This window comes from Phalangium opilio, unplaced genomic scaffold, assembly GCF_054372755.1.
Source record: "Phalangium opilio isolate 3A_F unplaced genomic scaffold, DU_Popi_V2 ptg000082l_1, whole genome shotgun sequence".
Classification (NCBI taxonomy): domain Eukaryota; kingdom Metazoa; phylum Arthropoda; class Arachnida; order Opiliones; family Phalangiidae; genus Phalangium; species Phalangium opilio.
In genome coordinates, this window is record NW_028324189.1 from 6,258,035 (window position 1) to 6,271,397 (window position 13,363).

General features: G+C 40.5%; 2 long non-coding RNA genes across 2 annotated transcripts in view; one reads left to right on the forward strand and one right to left on the reverse strand.

Moving 5' to 3' along the window:
• The window catches only part of LOC149651212 (uncharacterized), a 22,856-nt gene extending 21,657 nt beyond the window's left edge, over nt 1–1,199 (reverse strand). Inside the window, exons 1-2 of the long non-coding RNA XR_016371138.1 lie at nt 1,077–1,199; nt 754–874 (exon numbers count right to left, since the gene is read on the reverse strand). This is a non-coding gene — a long non-coding RNA (uncharacterized LOC149651212). The remainder of the gene's footprint in view (nt 1–753; nt 875–1,076) is intronic.
• LOC149651213 (uncharacterized) overlaps nt 1–12,930 on the forward strand; it is a 20,476-nt gene extending 7,546 nt beyond the window's left edge. Inside the window, exons 2-4 of the long non-coding RNA XR_016371139.1 lie at nt 6,208–7,899; nt 7,983–8,264; nt 11,810–12,930. This is a non-coding gene — a long non-coding RNA (uncharacterized LOC149651213). The remainder of the gene's footprint in view (nt 1–6,207; nt 7,900–7,982; nt 8,265–11,809) is intronic.
• The last annotated feature ends 433 nt before the right edge of the window (nt 12,931–13,363 follow it).

Here is a 13,363-nt window from a genome sequence, read left to right on the forward strand (position 1 = left end):
AAACCACCTCTAGGACTCGGTCATGGCTTATATGATAGCGCTTTCAAGGCTTTCTACTTTTCAAAAATAAAGTCAACGTGAAGGGGAAACTATTACGAGCTAAGCCTTGGACGTACGTTGTCAAGAAATTACTCTCTGATGCGCGGAGTGCGCATGTGCGGAATTTTAGGGTCGAGTAGTACCGGTTTTGAGAGGAGGGAGCCTGACTGATAGCGTTTTCCAATGGGGTCGCATGGGAGCGCTCCAAGATCGCTCCGTATTCTGTTGATACGTCATCGCTCTAGCTCGGAATACCTTATCTAGTTGCTCACAATGAAAGACAAAAGTTTTTTTTCAGAGCGGTTTTGTGACGTCATCACAAGTCGAAGCGGTTGGGATCAATTCGGGAGCAAACTTGGACGAAGCGACTGGTGCTATGGTAGACGCGCCTCTGCCGCAGAGCTGCTCGTTTTTTCCAAATGAAAGATTTTTTCGGAGCACTCCGGGAGCGCTCGGATCACCCCAATGGAAAACACTATGACACTTTGGTCTATCCAAGTCTCCTTCTATACGCGCTGATTGCTAAGCCTAACTATAACATTTATTCTATCAACTAAGCCTTAGCTGGCGTGTTTTGACGTCAAGCGAAGATTGACAGTCTTTTAAACAGATTTACGCGGGACAACTGTCGTGTTTGGGTTGCCTGTCAACGTTGTCATTCCAAGCTAGTTCCACGCAAAAACCAAAACGAGACTTGACGAGAAATTGGCTTACCTTAAGAACTTCCGCAGCGTTGACTGGTTCCAAATGGCCGCGTGACGCGTACGTGGCAATGCTTTGCACGAGCCACGAAGTGATCAACCTTTCATCGAATTCGAAGGCGTGGAATATAGGCCTAAAAATGAGAAAATTAGTTAAAAAACTACAAACCTTACTAAAAACACTAGAATCAGGGGATAAAGGACTGAAAACTATACGCGTACCCTTTGAAAGGGATGCGTTTAAAAATGATGGGGACGCGACTCAATCAAATGATTAATGTAGCGGGGGAAAAGGGCCTAAATGTTGTCTAAAAATTAATTCAATTTGCGTCAAACCTCGTTTATTATTGAAGACTTAAAAAAAAAAGAAACTTGGACGACGTTTTTCAGGAACAGTGCTTCGCTAAAATATGACACAAACTTATGATTTAATTTTTCTTTTTCTGGTCCCAGCGTCAACCTTTCTTATGCAAAATTGAATAGGGGGTGGGGGGGATTTCCGGGAAGGGGGGATCATTGTTTCACGAGGGGAGAAACCTCTCATTTTTCCCAATATATTATTCGCGTTATTGTCGGATGAGGCCAAGTTTTTGTTTATGCGCTGTGGGGTTAGATGCCCCCACCCCACCCCCTTGGCCTCTCTCTTTCTCTCTTTGAGGGGGTATATCCCCCTGGCTCTCGTCGTCTTTTCAACCCCCTTTTTAAGCCATTAAGACCTGACAGGGTCAAAAAATGGCTCTTGGACTTAATGAAACAAGAAATTTCATAGATATGATGGCCGATGTCGATATCAAAGTTTTACTGGAACCGATACTGATCATCAACCGATTATCAACCGATTATCAACCGATTATCAACCGATTATCAACCGATTATCAGCCGATTATCAGCCGATTATCAGCCGATTATCAACCGATTATCAGCCGATTATCAGCCGATTATCAGCCGATTATCAACCGATTATCAGCCGATTATCAGCCGATTATCAGCCGATTATCAACCGATTATCAACCGATTATCAACCGATTATCAACCGATTAATAACCTCGAACCGATATGAAATCGGTTTTGGTGCCATATCGGTCACCGATACCGATATCATATCGGTTTGTGCCCATGACTAGAATTTAAATAATCAAACTTAACAATAATAGCTCCTTAATTTAATGACTCCAAGGATGAGCTAGAGGGGTAGGGGTAAGGGGGTTGGGGTAAAGGGGATAGATCGTCTGGAACGATGAAGCACAATCGGGCGTAAAAATACTTTTGATAGATGGACGCTGGCCTGAGCCGAATATGGTCTCTAACTTCGACCGCGCAGGGAGGGGGGGAGGGAAAGAAGGGGGTGTGGACTCCCGAGGGGTATTTGTGGGGTTGCAAGGGGTGCTAATAATTGATGGCTAAGCTATACATCTATGCTCTCTTTTGGAAAACCGGGACCGGGATCTTTCCAGCATCCCTAGCTCGACTCGTGATTAAAAGCTCGCCTCGATCTTGACTGATTTATGCAGCGACATAAATTGCGTACACCAGGCCACAGACACTACAGCCAAACGCATCTCTCTCTCACTCTCATAATACATCAGATGGTTAAGGGTTCCAACTAACCGATTTATATCATTCCGTAACTTGTTTGTTTTCTCCCAAATTTTAATCGGCAATTTTCTTTTACCTCTCCGAGTGACGATGATGTCACGGAGAGGTATTACACTGGACGCGTCTGAGAGTGTGTCTGTCGCAGTTGGCAAATCGGAACAAACTTCTTCGTAGAAAGCATGTTTTGGCATCTACTCCATTAGCATCGTTAGGATTTCCCAATGGCAGGGATTCAACCAAAGGTTCTTGCAATTACTGGTTTTATTATCATTTATTGTGAATCAATCACCTTACACCCTAAATTTCCAAAAATTCAAACGTCAACAATAGCTATGTTATAAATTATTTTAGGAATAAAGTTTCTTAAAACGATTTAAATAGAATTAAGGTAAATTAACGACGATTAAAATAATTAATATGAATTATATTTATTTCATTATTTAAGAAAAACCTCTTAATTACGTCTCGACTCGGAGAGGTTTATTTTGGTTTCCAAGCTTGTTTAAATTACGGTAATTTCACGTAGGTCTCTATAGCGAGAATATATCATAGAATTTACAGGTAGTGTCATACATATGGTACATATCACTTATAAACTTATAGACTACGTTAATTGTAGTTATAAATAAAGATATTAAGTTTCGAAAGCGTAGGTATAGTTTTGAATATAAAATAACGGGACCGTTCCCCAATTTAACTCCAGATCGTAAATAGACAGTTTTAATTAATTAATATATGCCCGATCACGATCAGGGGGAGGGGAGGGGGCAGTGTTTGATCTGTTTCTCCCCCCCCCCGGGGGTATAACTATAAACTCCCTAAAAACACAATCTAACAAAATACATCTGTTTTAGTTTAATGCGAACGCGACTTTCGTACAGCCATTTTAGGGGTTGAGGGTCTGATTGGTTTAGAAGTACAGTATACCCCCTTAGATGGAGCTATTTCAACGTGGATTGTCACAGTGAGAAGGAAACTGAATAGGTCCATCCCCGTTTGGACAGTAGGGTCAAGCGACATCGGGGTTACTGGTTGAGGGGGTGGGGGTTAGGTTTGAGTTGGCTTCTTTACGACGTCAGTCGGGTCGTATCTGTCGCCCAGTGTCTTGAAATAGGTGAACCATTAAGTCTAAAGTCGAAGCCAGCTCACGTATAACGACTGCCCGCGATGAAAGGGTGCTTGCTTTGGTCGCTGCCCAAAGAGACTCCCGACTGCACGTTTCAATCGTAGATTATAATGTTACACTCATTTAGCACGGACTGATTCTCTCTCTCACTCTACACACGCTTAAGTAGAAGAACAGTGACCGAGGCTTAAGGAAAGAATGAAATAAAAGCGTCCAAGTACTATAGCGTCTAACGAAGAATCATCGCGTACCACCCTTTACAAGAATGGACTTAAAAAGTCACTTCGAAAAATCTCCGAGGTTCATCCCATTAAGCGGGTTTTACCTAACCTTTTTACAAAGATTTTCCCCCCAAATATTTTACAAAGATTTTCCCCCCAAATATTTTACAAAGATTTTCCCCCCAAATATATTACAAAGAGTTTCCCCCCAAATATTTTACAAAGAGTTTCCCCCCAAATATTTTACAAAGAGTTTCCCCCCAAATATTTTACAAAGAGTTTCCCCCCAAATATTTTACAAAGAGTTTCCCCCCAAATATTTTACAAAGAGTTTCCCCCCAAATATTTTACAAAGAGTTTCCCCCCAAATATTTTACAAAGAGTTTCCCCCCAAATATTTTACAAAGAGTTTCCCCCCAAATATTTTACAAAGAGTTTCCCCCAAATATTTTACAAAGAGTTTCCCCCCAAATATTTTACAAAGAGTTGCCCCCCAAATATTTTACAAAGAGTTTCCCCCCAAATATTTTACAAAGAGTTTCCCCCCAAATATTTTACAAAGAGTTTCCCCCAAATATTTCACAAGGAGTTTCCCCCAAACATTTTACAAAGAGTTTCCCCAAACATTTTACAAAGAGTTTCCCCAAACATTTCACAAGGAATTTACCCAAATATTTCACAAGGAATTTCCCCAAATATTTCACAAGGAGTTTCCCCAAATATTTCACAAAGAGTTTCCCCCAAATATTTCACAAAGAGTTTCCTCCAAATATTTCACAAAGAGTTTCCCAAACGTTTTACATCAATTTTAACTCAACCCAAACCCAAATAATTTCAAACTAATTTCTTTCCAATTAAACGCAAATAAAATACATCGAAAATTAAATATCCCTGACCTTTCTGGGCCGCAATTTCCCCATCAACTGACTGACCCCCGTATTTATTTATTTATCGAATTATTTATATGATCGTATCCTGTTAGGGTATTCTCGACTTCCGGTTAGAATTAAGTCGCTCAGGACATAAAAGTCTGGACTTTTATATCGAAAATAAGTGGAAATTTAAAAATGTCAGCGTAGTAAAGTTTCTCCCCAAAAATATATAATATAATATACACCGAGAAAATATATAAATTTGGCGTTTGAAAAATATTAAAAAGCATCAAGCTGGTGCTAGCTGTTCCTCTCTCTCTCTCTTTCTCTTTCTCTCTAGGTTCTTGATTTAAAATCCGGAAAATCGTATAAAAGGGAGGCGTTGGAGAAAAAGGACATTCGAGAAGTATAATATTCCGAGTCTCGGCACGAAGCGAATCTTTAGAGATGCTTAGATCATCTCGGTACTGGTTGCCTGCCTGCCCTGGTCGGAGCCCGGCTTCTAGAAGCGGGCGGCAGTGGCGGCACGCCAAAGACTATTAGGTTTTAAGAGCCGTCGGGACACGGCCGACCCGACTAAGGGACCCACGAATTTACGATCAAACGCCCCAACAAGGCAAACGAATAAATTACGTCAACATTCGCTCACCGAGCGCGCCCGACCTCCAGCCCGCGCTACAACCTCGCCACGAGGATAATAGCCCAGTTCAAATCGAGGGGATAACCACTGTCCTTCCTTATTATAACCAGGGATAGATTTAATTTTAGAAGTAGGAATGGAGAACAGGGTAATCTGGGCGCGCGTCAATGTCCCGGACCCCCTTCCACGGGACGGAGGGGGTATGAAAGAAGAGGCAGGTCATAGCGACAGAGCTAAAAAGGAATTACGTCACTATTTTTCGCCGTCCCCGTCAGCAACGTCATCAAAACGTAGTTTAAGTGACCCAATAAGATCATTTAAACTTATCTTTACGTGTTGGAGGAAGGGGCTCTATACTGGGCTATGAGTCGGACTGAAGTAAATACTAACCGTTCTCCATTCCTCCTTCTAAAATTAAATCTATCCCTGTTATAACCGGATTAATGTAACATTAATCAGTTTTTGTCGAAGTACACTGGGATGCTTATGGGGTCATCCGCCAAACACATGTTACAATTTCGACTCAAAATTCCTATAACTTCGTTACTAGTGCCATTTCCACTGCGTTAGTGGCGTGTCCCTCGGCGTGTTAGCTCTGGCATCAAAGACGATATATAATTCCTTGGAAAATTCGACGTGGAGGGAAAGGGGGAGGGGGGAGATTGGCAAACTAAACATATTTAAAGTTTATAGAAAGACTGGGGGGGCAGAGGGGTGTTACGTGGGATTGTCGTCTAGGAAACTCGAATGTTTGTCTTTCAATTTATGAAGGGTCCCGTAAACGTAAATTGGCAAGAAGCTCTATTAAACGCTTTATATATGGCCAGTCAAACTCCCCACCAATATCACCCCAATTCCTGCAAGGGGACGGCGTTAGGTACGGGGTGGATTGAGAAATCAAGATGCAGATTAGTCCAAGATCGTAACTTTACCGAAATGTCTTTGGCTACTTCCTTCACACCTACGGATATCCAGTTTAATAATAATCGCAAATGTATATTTATATACACAGGGTGTTTCTAAAAGGTATTTCGCTTCAACTTTCTAAAAAATGAACCAATAGTAAGGTTATAACGGACACCGAATGTCCTCTAGTACGTCTTGGTAGTACAAGTTGAGGCGTACGTCAACCCTTGATGGAAGCGTAAGTGGGTTTGAAGCGACAAGTACACTCTTCATTGGGTTCGAAACATCGCCTCCTAAAAGGCCCCGCGGGAGATATAAAAAACAAGAGAGAGTCTTTATAGGAAGCTAGATGGCGGGCGAAAAGTACAGGTGTTACGTCAAGCGCCAGAAACAATGCTATGATGGATCACCGGATTATTGTACAAGGAGGCCATGATGCCAAGCATATAACCCAACCTCGGTTCCCCCCTTCAACATAACAGGGACCGTTGCTTGGCTGCGTGGCAAACAGACCCGAGATTTACCCATTGACTTTCGATCCATTTGACCGCACCACGTTTCGTAAGGATCCTGCATGGATAACTCGAGGATTTGAATAAAGGGGTGAAAGGTCATGGATTCTTCTTGGTCTATTAAACGGAGAATGAACATTAAAAAACAACTACCGTTAAGTTAAGTTTTAAAAGTTAACTTCTAAGCCTAAGACTGTTTTTCTAATAAAAGCAAAGGCAACGCGAGTGACCAATTAGAATGTTAGGGACACATCACCCGCTTCATTCCGCAATTAAAAGAGCGCGCCCACCCACGTGCTTCGAGATTCTCTGCGTCAGGTAAGAACAAGGCGATTTCTAATGGTACACCTTGATGCATGGTCAACCCGAACTGTTACAACGTTACGAAAAGGGAGCTTTTAAGACGGGCATCATGTTCCACGCTTCCAAACATAAGGATATGTCTGACGTTAGAGCCTTTAAGAAGAAGGCAGCGTTTCTTAAGGGCAAGCCTCTCACTCGGATATCCCATCCATCAAAATGAGACAGCCTGGGCAAACGGTGGAAAAAAGAGCTAGGGCTAAAGTGGGACGTTAGCGACGCGATTAGACCCTCTTTAACAGCAACCGTTTTAGGATAAAGAGAGATTCAAAGTTAAGCGAGAATTGGCAGCCATATGGAAAAGCTAAAATCCACTCTCGCGCCCATCATGGCCGACGCCGTCGCTACAAGACACGTTCCATCATGCCAGAAGTTTAAGGACGACATTCTCAAAGCCCATTCAGACTATAGAGTAAAATATAACGTTGCCGTTGGCCACCTCGCTACTTTCACTTCCCTGTTCAGAACCCAGAGCGGACGTCTTAAAACGTGATTTTTTTTTTGAACCGAGACCTTTGAAATACTAAAGTAGACTAATATAAAATGACAAATACAGCGCCTAGAATCCTAAAACTTTTCGGATATCGTCTACCAAAGTGTAGCTTTCTCGATGATGCGTCACGCGGCGTCAGTTGGGCACTATCGAGGGAGCTATGGCTAAAGAAAAGTCGGTAAGAAGGTGGAGCCATCTCGACACTGCATCGATCCCGCGCGACGAAATTGAACTATTTTCAAACTAAACCCGCAAAGAATCTTTTTACGTACAGATTTTAGTCCATAATCTGAATGGACCTTAAACTATGGCCTCTTAGAATACTTTGACGGAAATCTCCAAAGAACATCCAGGGTCAGCTGACTTCATCTTTACAAAATATTTAAATCCGAAGATGATAAAATGATGGAACGATATCGAGTATAACATCAAGGTTGGTAAAAATTTCAAAATATTTTCAGATCCAAATTCCTCTGGTTACCTGCATCTAAAATAATAGATTATCATTCCATATAGGTAAAGTACGTCATGATTTTGTGAGTGCTGTATAGACAGACTTTGGGCGGTAATTAAACGCTTGAAAAACTGTACTGCTGGAGATTTTGGGAGTGCTCTAGGAAAATGTTAACTCGAAGGAGACCTGATGTTCAAAGATGAACGAGGTTTAAAACAAATCCATCAGAAGAATCGCTCTTGACTCGAGGGATGAGCGATGGCTTGACCTTTCCTTAAGACACAACGGACAGACAATTTCCTTGAAACACCAAGATGGAACGATATTCTTGCAGTATTTTTAAGGTGAGAAGTGTTTATAAAAGGTAGCTTCAGGGTTTCGTTGAAAATGTCTATCGGATCAACGGAATGTTTTGGCATTCTTTTAAAAACACGTACTAAAATGTTGCCGCCTATTTTGGCTAAATTCAATCTTAAGGTGGCAAAACATACAATTAAAGAAAACAAAGCGTTCCATTTGATTTGAAGGCTCGTAACTCTGATTCTATAAGAGATACGGCGAAATTCTTTGAGTATGTTATAGTACTATGTCTCCGCTTTCAAACGATGCCAAATACTCGAGGTTAGGCCTACAACAATCAATATCGGGGTTTATTGTTTTAAACATGGAGATATCAAGCAAAAAAAGGCCTAGTTGACAAAAGCAGCATATTTCAACTCCGTGTTTCGCGTCTCCTTGCCACAGAGTCTTTAATGGTATATAAAAAAAGGCTGGTCGTTTCTCGTATGTCAGCGGTCTTTGTCAGATTGTCATTCACCAAGGCAGAGCTCGGCTACAAGACGCAAAACTGAATAGAGCCCCGAGAAAGGCAAACGGGGTGAAACCAACGGAAGCAAATTAATCCCAACCCTCAACGAAGTTATAGACGCTACTCAAAAGAATGAACTTTCGGAGGTACATGCTTAGATTGGGCTTCAACTGACACAGGAAGCCCTTATTCTTCGAACCCATATCCGAGGGGCTAGACATTCGCGAAAAATTTTGTACACCTGATTACCGATTTCTAAATTTTTACGTGATTTCCGATGACTACTGAACGAATTCCTTGATTATTTTAGGTGATTTCGATAATCTTTACACCGATTTCCCGTTATTGCCACAGATTACTTGTGATTTCTGTTTGAATTCCAATGAATCGCGGTGATTTTTTTATTGAATGCCGTGATTGCTGGATTCTTCGTGAATTACGATGAATGCCGTGATTGCTGGATTCTTCGTGAATTACGATGAATGCAGTGATTATTTCTATTTCAACTGATTACGATTTTTATTTTGGATTTTCGAATTCCTCCATTGATTATGCGTGATTATTTCACGAAATGTGTGATTACCGAGGTGATTGCAAAATATTACTAGTAAATCTAAATCTTGTGATTTTTTCTGATTTTCTCCAGATTTAACGTGATTTCCAGCGGAGATTTCTGATTACCTTAGATTATCCACAAGAATGATTGTGATTACTGATGACTTTCTAAGAATTCTAGAAATCAAGTAATCGATTTCTGTGGTTTTGTACACCTGATTATTCAAGTGACTAGCCCCTCGCCCATATCCAACGTCTTTGGATGATCCATACATACCCTATCAATGTCCCATCTTACGACAACAAGAGCCTGTTCGACATACCAGACATAAATTAAACTTAAACTAGATTATAAAGTTAATTTTAACTTTGAGTTAATATACTTTGTGAGAAGAATAAAGGCAGGGGAGAGAAAGAGAGAGAGAGAGAGACGTCGAAAAATCTCTCATGCGTCACTTGTATATTAGGAAGACAGATAAAATATGAGCTAGCCTGTCAGTCCAATGATGACTAATTTTGAAATATGTCTTTTTATCCAACGCCAATGTCAACCCGACTTCAAACCCCCTCGCCCTCGCTCCCCCCCCCCCCCGCTTCAACTAACTATTCTTTATTGCCTCTACCATTCTCCACTTTCCCTTCCCTTAAAATATGATTCCCTGACTGAGTTTCCCAGTTAATGTTGATTTTTAACAAATGATATTAAAAGTGCCGTTTAAATAATAGAAAACTTTTATGGGTTATAGGCCTACCGTTTCCGCGGATGTTTGGGAAGATCCAAAATACTTTAGATCGTGAAAGAATTGAACGAGAAATAGAGCGAATTCTTGGCTTTTCTTGGGTCCCACTTTTTTTTGAGGGCGAGGGGGTATCAGAAATAAATTAATCAAACCGGGGAGAAAAGTTATAAGGGTTGCCACGTATTTTTCATTTCAAAATTCCCTGACTTTTCCAGGTTTTCCCTGACCTTTTTCTGAGATTTTCCCTGACCTTTTTAGGCCGAAAGTGTAAATGTTTACGGCACGTTTTAAGTGCTTATAATTAAATAAACTCTCTACATTAAGTTTTCAAATGTATTTGTTGCACCAAAATGAATAAGAAACATTTTATCTATAAATAACAGTCTAAGAGATTTTTTAGAGAGCATTTACTTCACAAAAACAATTTTAGATATTTTTAAGGGTTGCTCTAGAGTTTTCTGTGTTAAGAGAGGATGAGAAGAAACTTTCATTACTCTTTCAATAAAGACTTATCCCCAGAAATATTACCCACTAAAATCAAATTCCCTGACTTTGGTAAAACGTTTCAACTTCCCTGACTTTTCCCTGACCCCTTCGGTCCATTTTTAAATTCCCCGACTTTTCCCTGCACAATGACTATATATAACTTCACGTTTAATTTAGTTCACGCGAGGGATTGTGGGTAAATGTCGGCGACATGAAATAGGGTCTTATTTTTTTTACCTCAGTGCCCATCAGAAATTACCCGCTTCACCATTGATTGATGAAAGAGAACCACAAAAGATGTCTTCTCTCTTTTAGATCTTCTCTCCTTTTTTGGGGGCTCTCCCCTTCACCTTCCCCATCCCCCACTTCGCCCTACCCTCTGGCCCCCATGTGGGGGAAGGGAGGAAGGATAAAACCCTGAAAAGGACAGTTCTTGACAAGCCTTAACAAATGAAAAAGCTAGATATCTTCCCTGGATGGATTCTTGGAATGGACAGATCGAAGTTAGTAATTGCGAAATTGGTGTAGCGAGTCTAAAGAGTGTGTGTGTGTGTGACCCAGGGTTCACGCAGTACCTGGACATCCTGGAAAAGTTTGGGGAATTTTAAAATGATCAAAGTCAGTGGCGTCGCTAGGCCCTTTTATTTGGGGGCTATATCCCCCCCCCCCAAATTTCAAAGTTAGCTCCCTCAAAATAATCCTTAAACCCTACCAAAAAATTTGATAAAAGTTGCTCGCGATGTGACAATCGTGGCGCGAGTTGTAGAGCGTGCAACTGGAATTTTGTTAATAAAAAGGCAGGGCTTTACGCGATTGGTCGGAGGTTCTTATTTCAAATTATCCTTAAAATCAGAACCTAATTTGAATTTTAAAATCATTCGGAGATATTTCCTGGATGTTTAACTATACAGAATATTCTTATATTTAGTAGAAGAATCGATAACAAAAAAAAAATCACTTGATTTTCCTCTTTACCCTCCCTTTAACTTCAATAAAAAATAGTAAAAATAAATTAAAATTAGTCAGGGAAACACTTTAGATCAGGGAAAAACCCGAAAACAATATATTTTGAAATGAAAAATCATAGCTACGACAACCTTATTGTATAAATATTGAATTTGGCCTATTTTAAGCCTAAAATCTGGCAAATATTCTAATGAAATTCCTTCCCCATCACGAAGTAACACTGATTGAGTGTCCATATGTTCGAAAACATCAATAACTAAAACCCTAGTCAAGTTTCCCAGGCACGAAAAAAAAACAGCCGTAAAAATAAAATTTCATATTTCACTTTTGGCAGTGGCATCTTTTGAAATTGGGCCCAGTAAAAATGCGCTTTGATTTCTGGCGGGACTCATAATGTCCCTGATGGCAATCATAAATCAATGAATGAACAACAACACGGACGGAGCTCCAGTTATAACCTCCCCTGACATATACCCCGAAATACAGGAGGGTCCCGAAACCGTACCGGGCTGCTATTCCACCGATGGGACACCAAAACCGATCAATGCATGGATTATAGCTCCATAACTTAAAGAAGTCAGTCAAGTCCGGATAAATTACGACCTAAATATTTAAACGCGTATTCACCAAACCTTTTTTTTTTTATTAAAGTGTTTGAGGGAAAAATATCTTAAAATACAGGGTGTTACAAATAGGGAGAGTAGTTACAGTCCCGAAGTACAGTGGGGTGGTGCTTGGTCCTATGGGAAATCAAAACTGAACTTGGGTGACCGATTTGGCCCCCACAATGGATGCACCCGCCAACGCCAGTTATGAACATTGGAGTGTTTTAAGGATGACCCCTTAATTAAATTATTAATCATCTTTCAGTTTCTTACTTATTAATTTTAAAGGGAGGATGAAGGGGAAAATCAAGTCTCGCTCTAAGATTATCACATCCCACTCGTGTACTTATAATTACAGTCCCTTTTTGGAACAACACCCTGTATAAAAATTTCCCAAAAAGCCATCAGTCTCAAGATGGGGTTTAGATTCATTTGGGGAAGCTTACCTATGGGGCGAACCAATAAAGAGAGAGGGGGTTCACGACCACGTCAAAGACACGAAGGATATATTTCATCTAAGAATGTGTCAATGCTTGCCTAATCGGTACATCCGTGATGGGCCGTTAATAGGTTAGGCTTCGATGTCGGTCATTGCCGGGACCGCCTTAATTACTTTTGTATTATTCGATATGAAATTATTTATAATTAACGTATACAGATAAACCTTGATTAGCGGTTCAAAATAATACCATTGACGTCAAAATCGGCTGGTAATTAACAAATATGTAATTACTAGCTGTTACTCGCGGCGTCGCTCGCGTGTAATAAGAACTTCCATCAAAATGATATAAAGAATGGGTAGATTTTACTGATGACTAATATTTTTGTAGCACCCTAGGAACGAAGGCACTCGGCGACATTTTTATTACTTTTCACGCGGACATTATTCCATAAAGAAGGATTTTTAAATTTCTGGCCGCCATTTGAAAAGACGGCAACAAATCGAACCCGAAAGACCATTCAGCCCGTCTATATGTTAAAGGAAACCAGTGTACTAAATATTTGTGAAATCGGTTGAAACGCGCGGACTTTGTTGCATAGAGAAGATTTTTTTTACATTTCTGTTCGCCATTTATTAAGATGGCGGCGGATTGGAAAAATCTTATACGCACCTATACTACTTAAGAGTAACGTTACTGCAAATTTTCAGCCTTCTGGGGCAAGCGGTTTGGTTTGGGCGTTGATTATCAGTCAGTAAGTCGGGACTTTGAATATGAAACTAATATTTCAAGAATAAAATGGAAATATTTAAATTAGGGAATTTGGACCTATTTCGAGTAGGT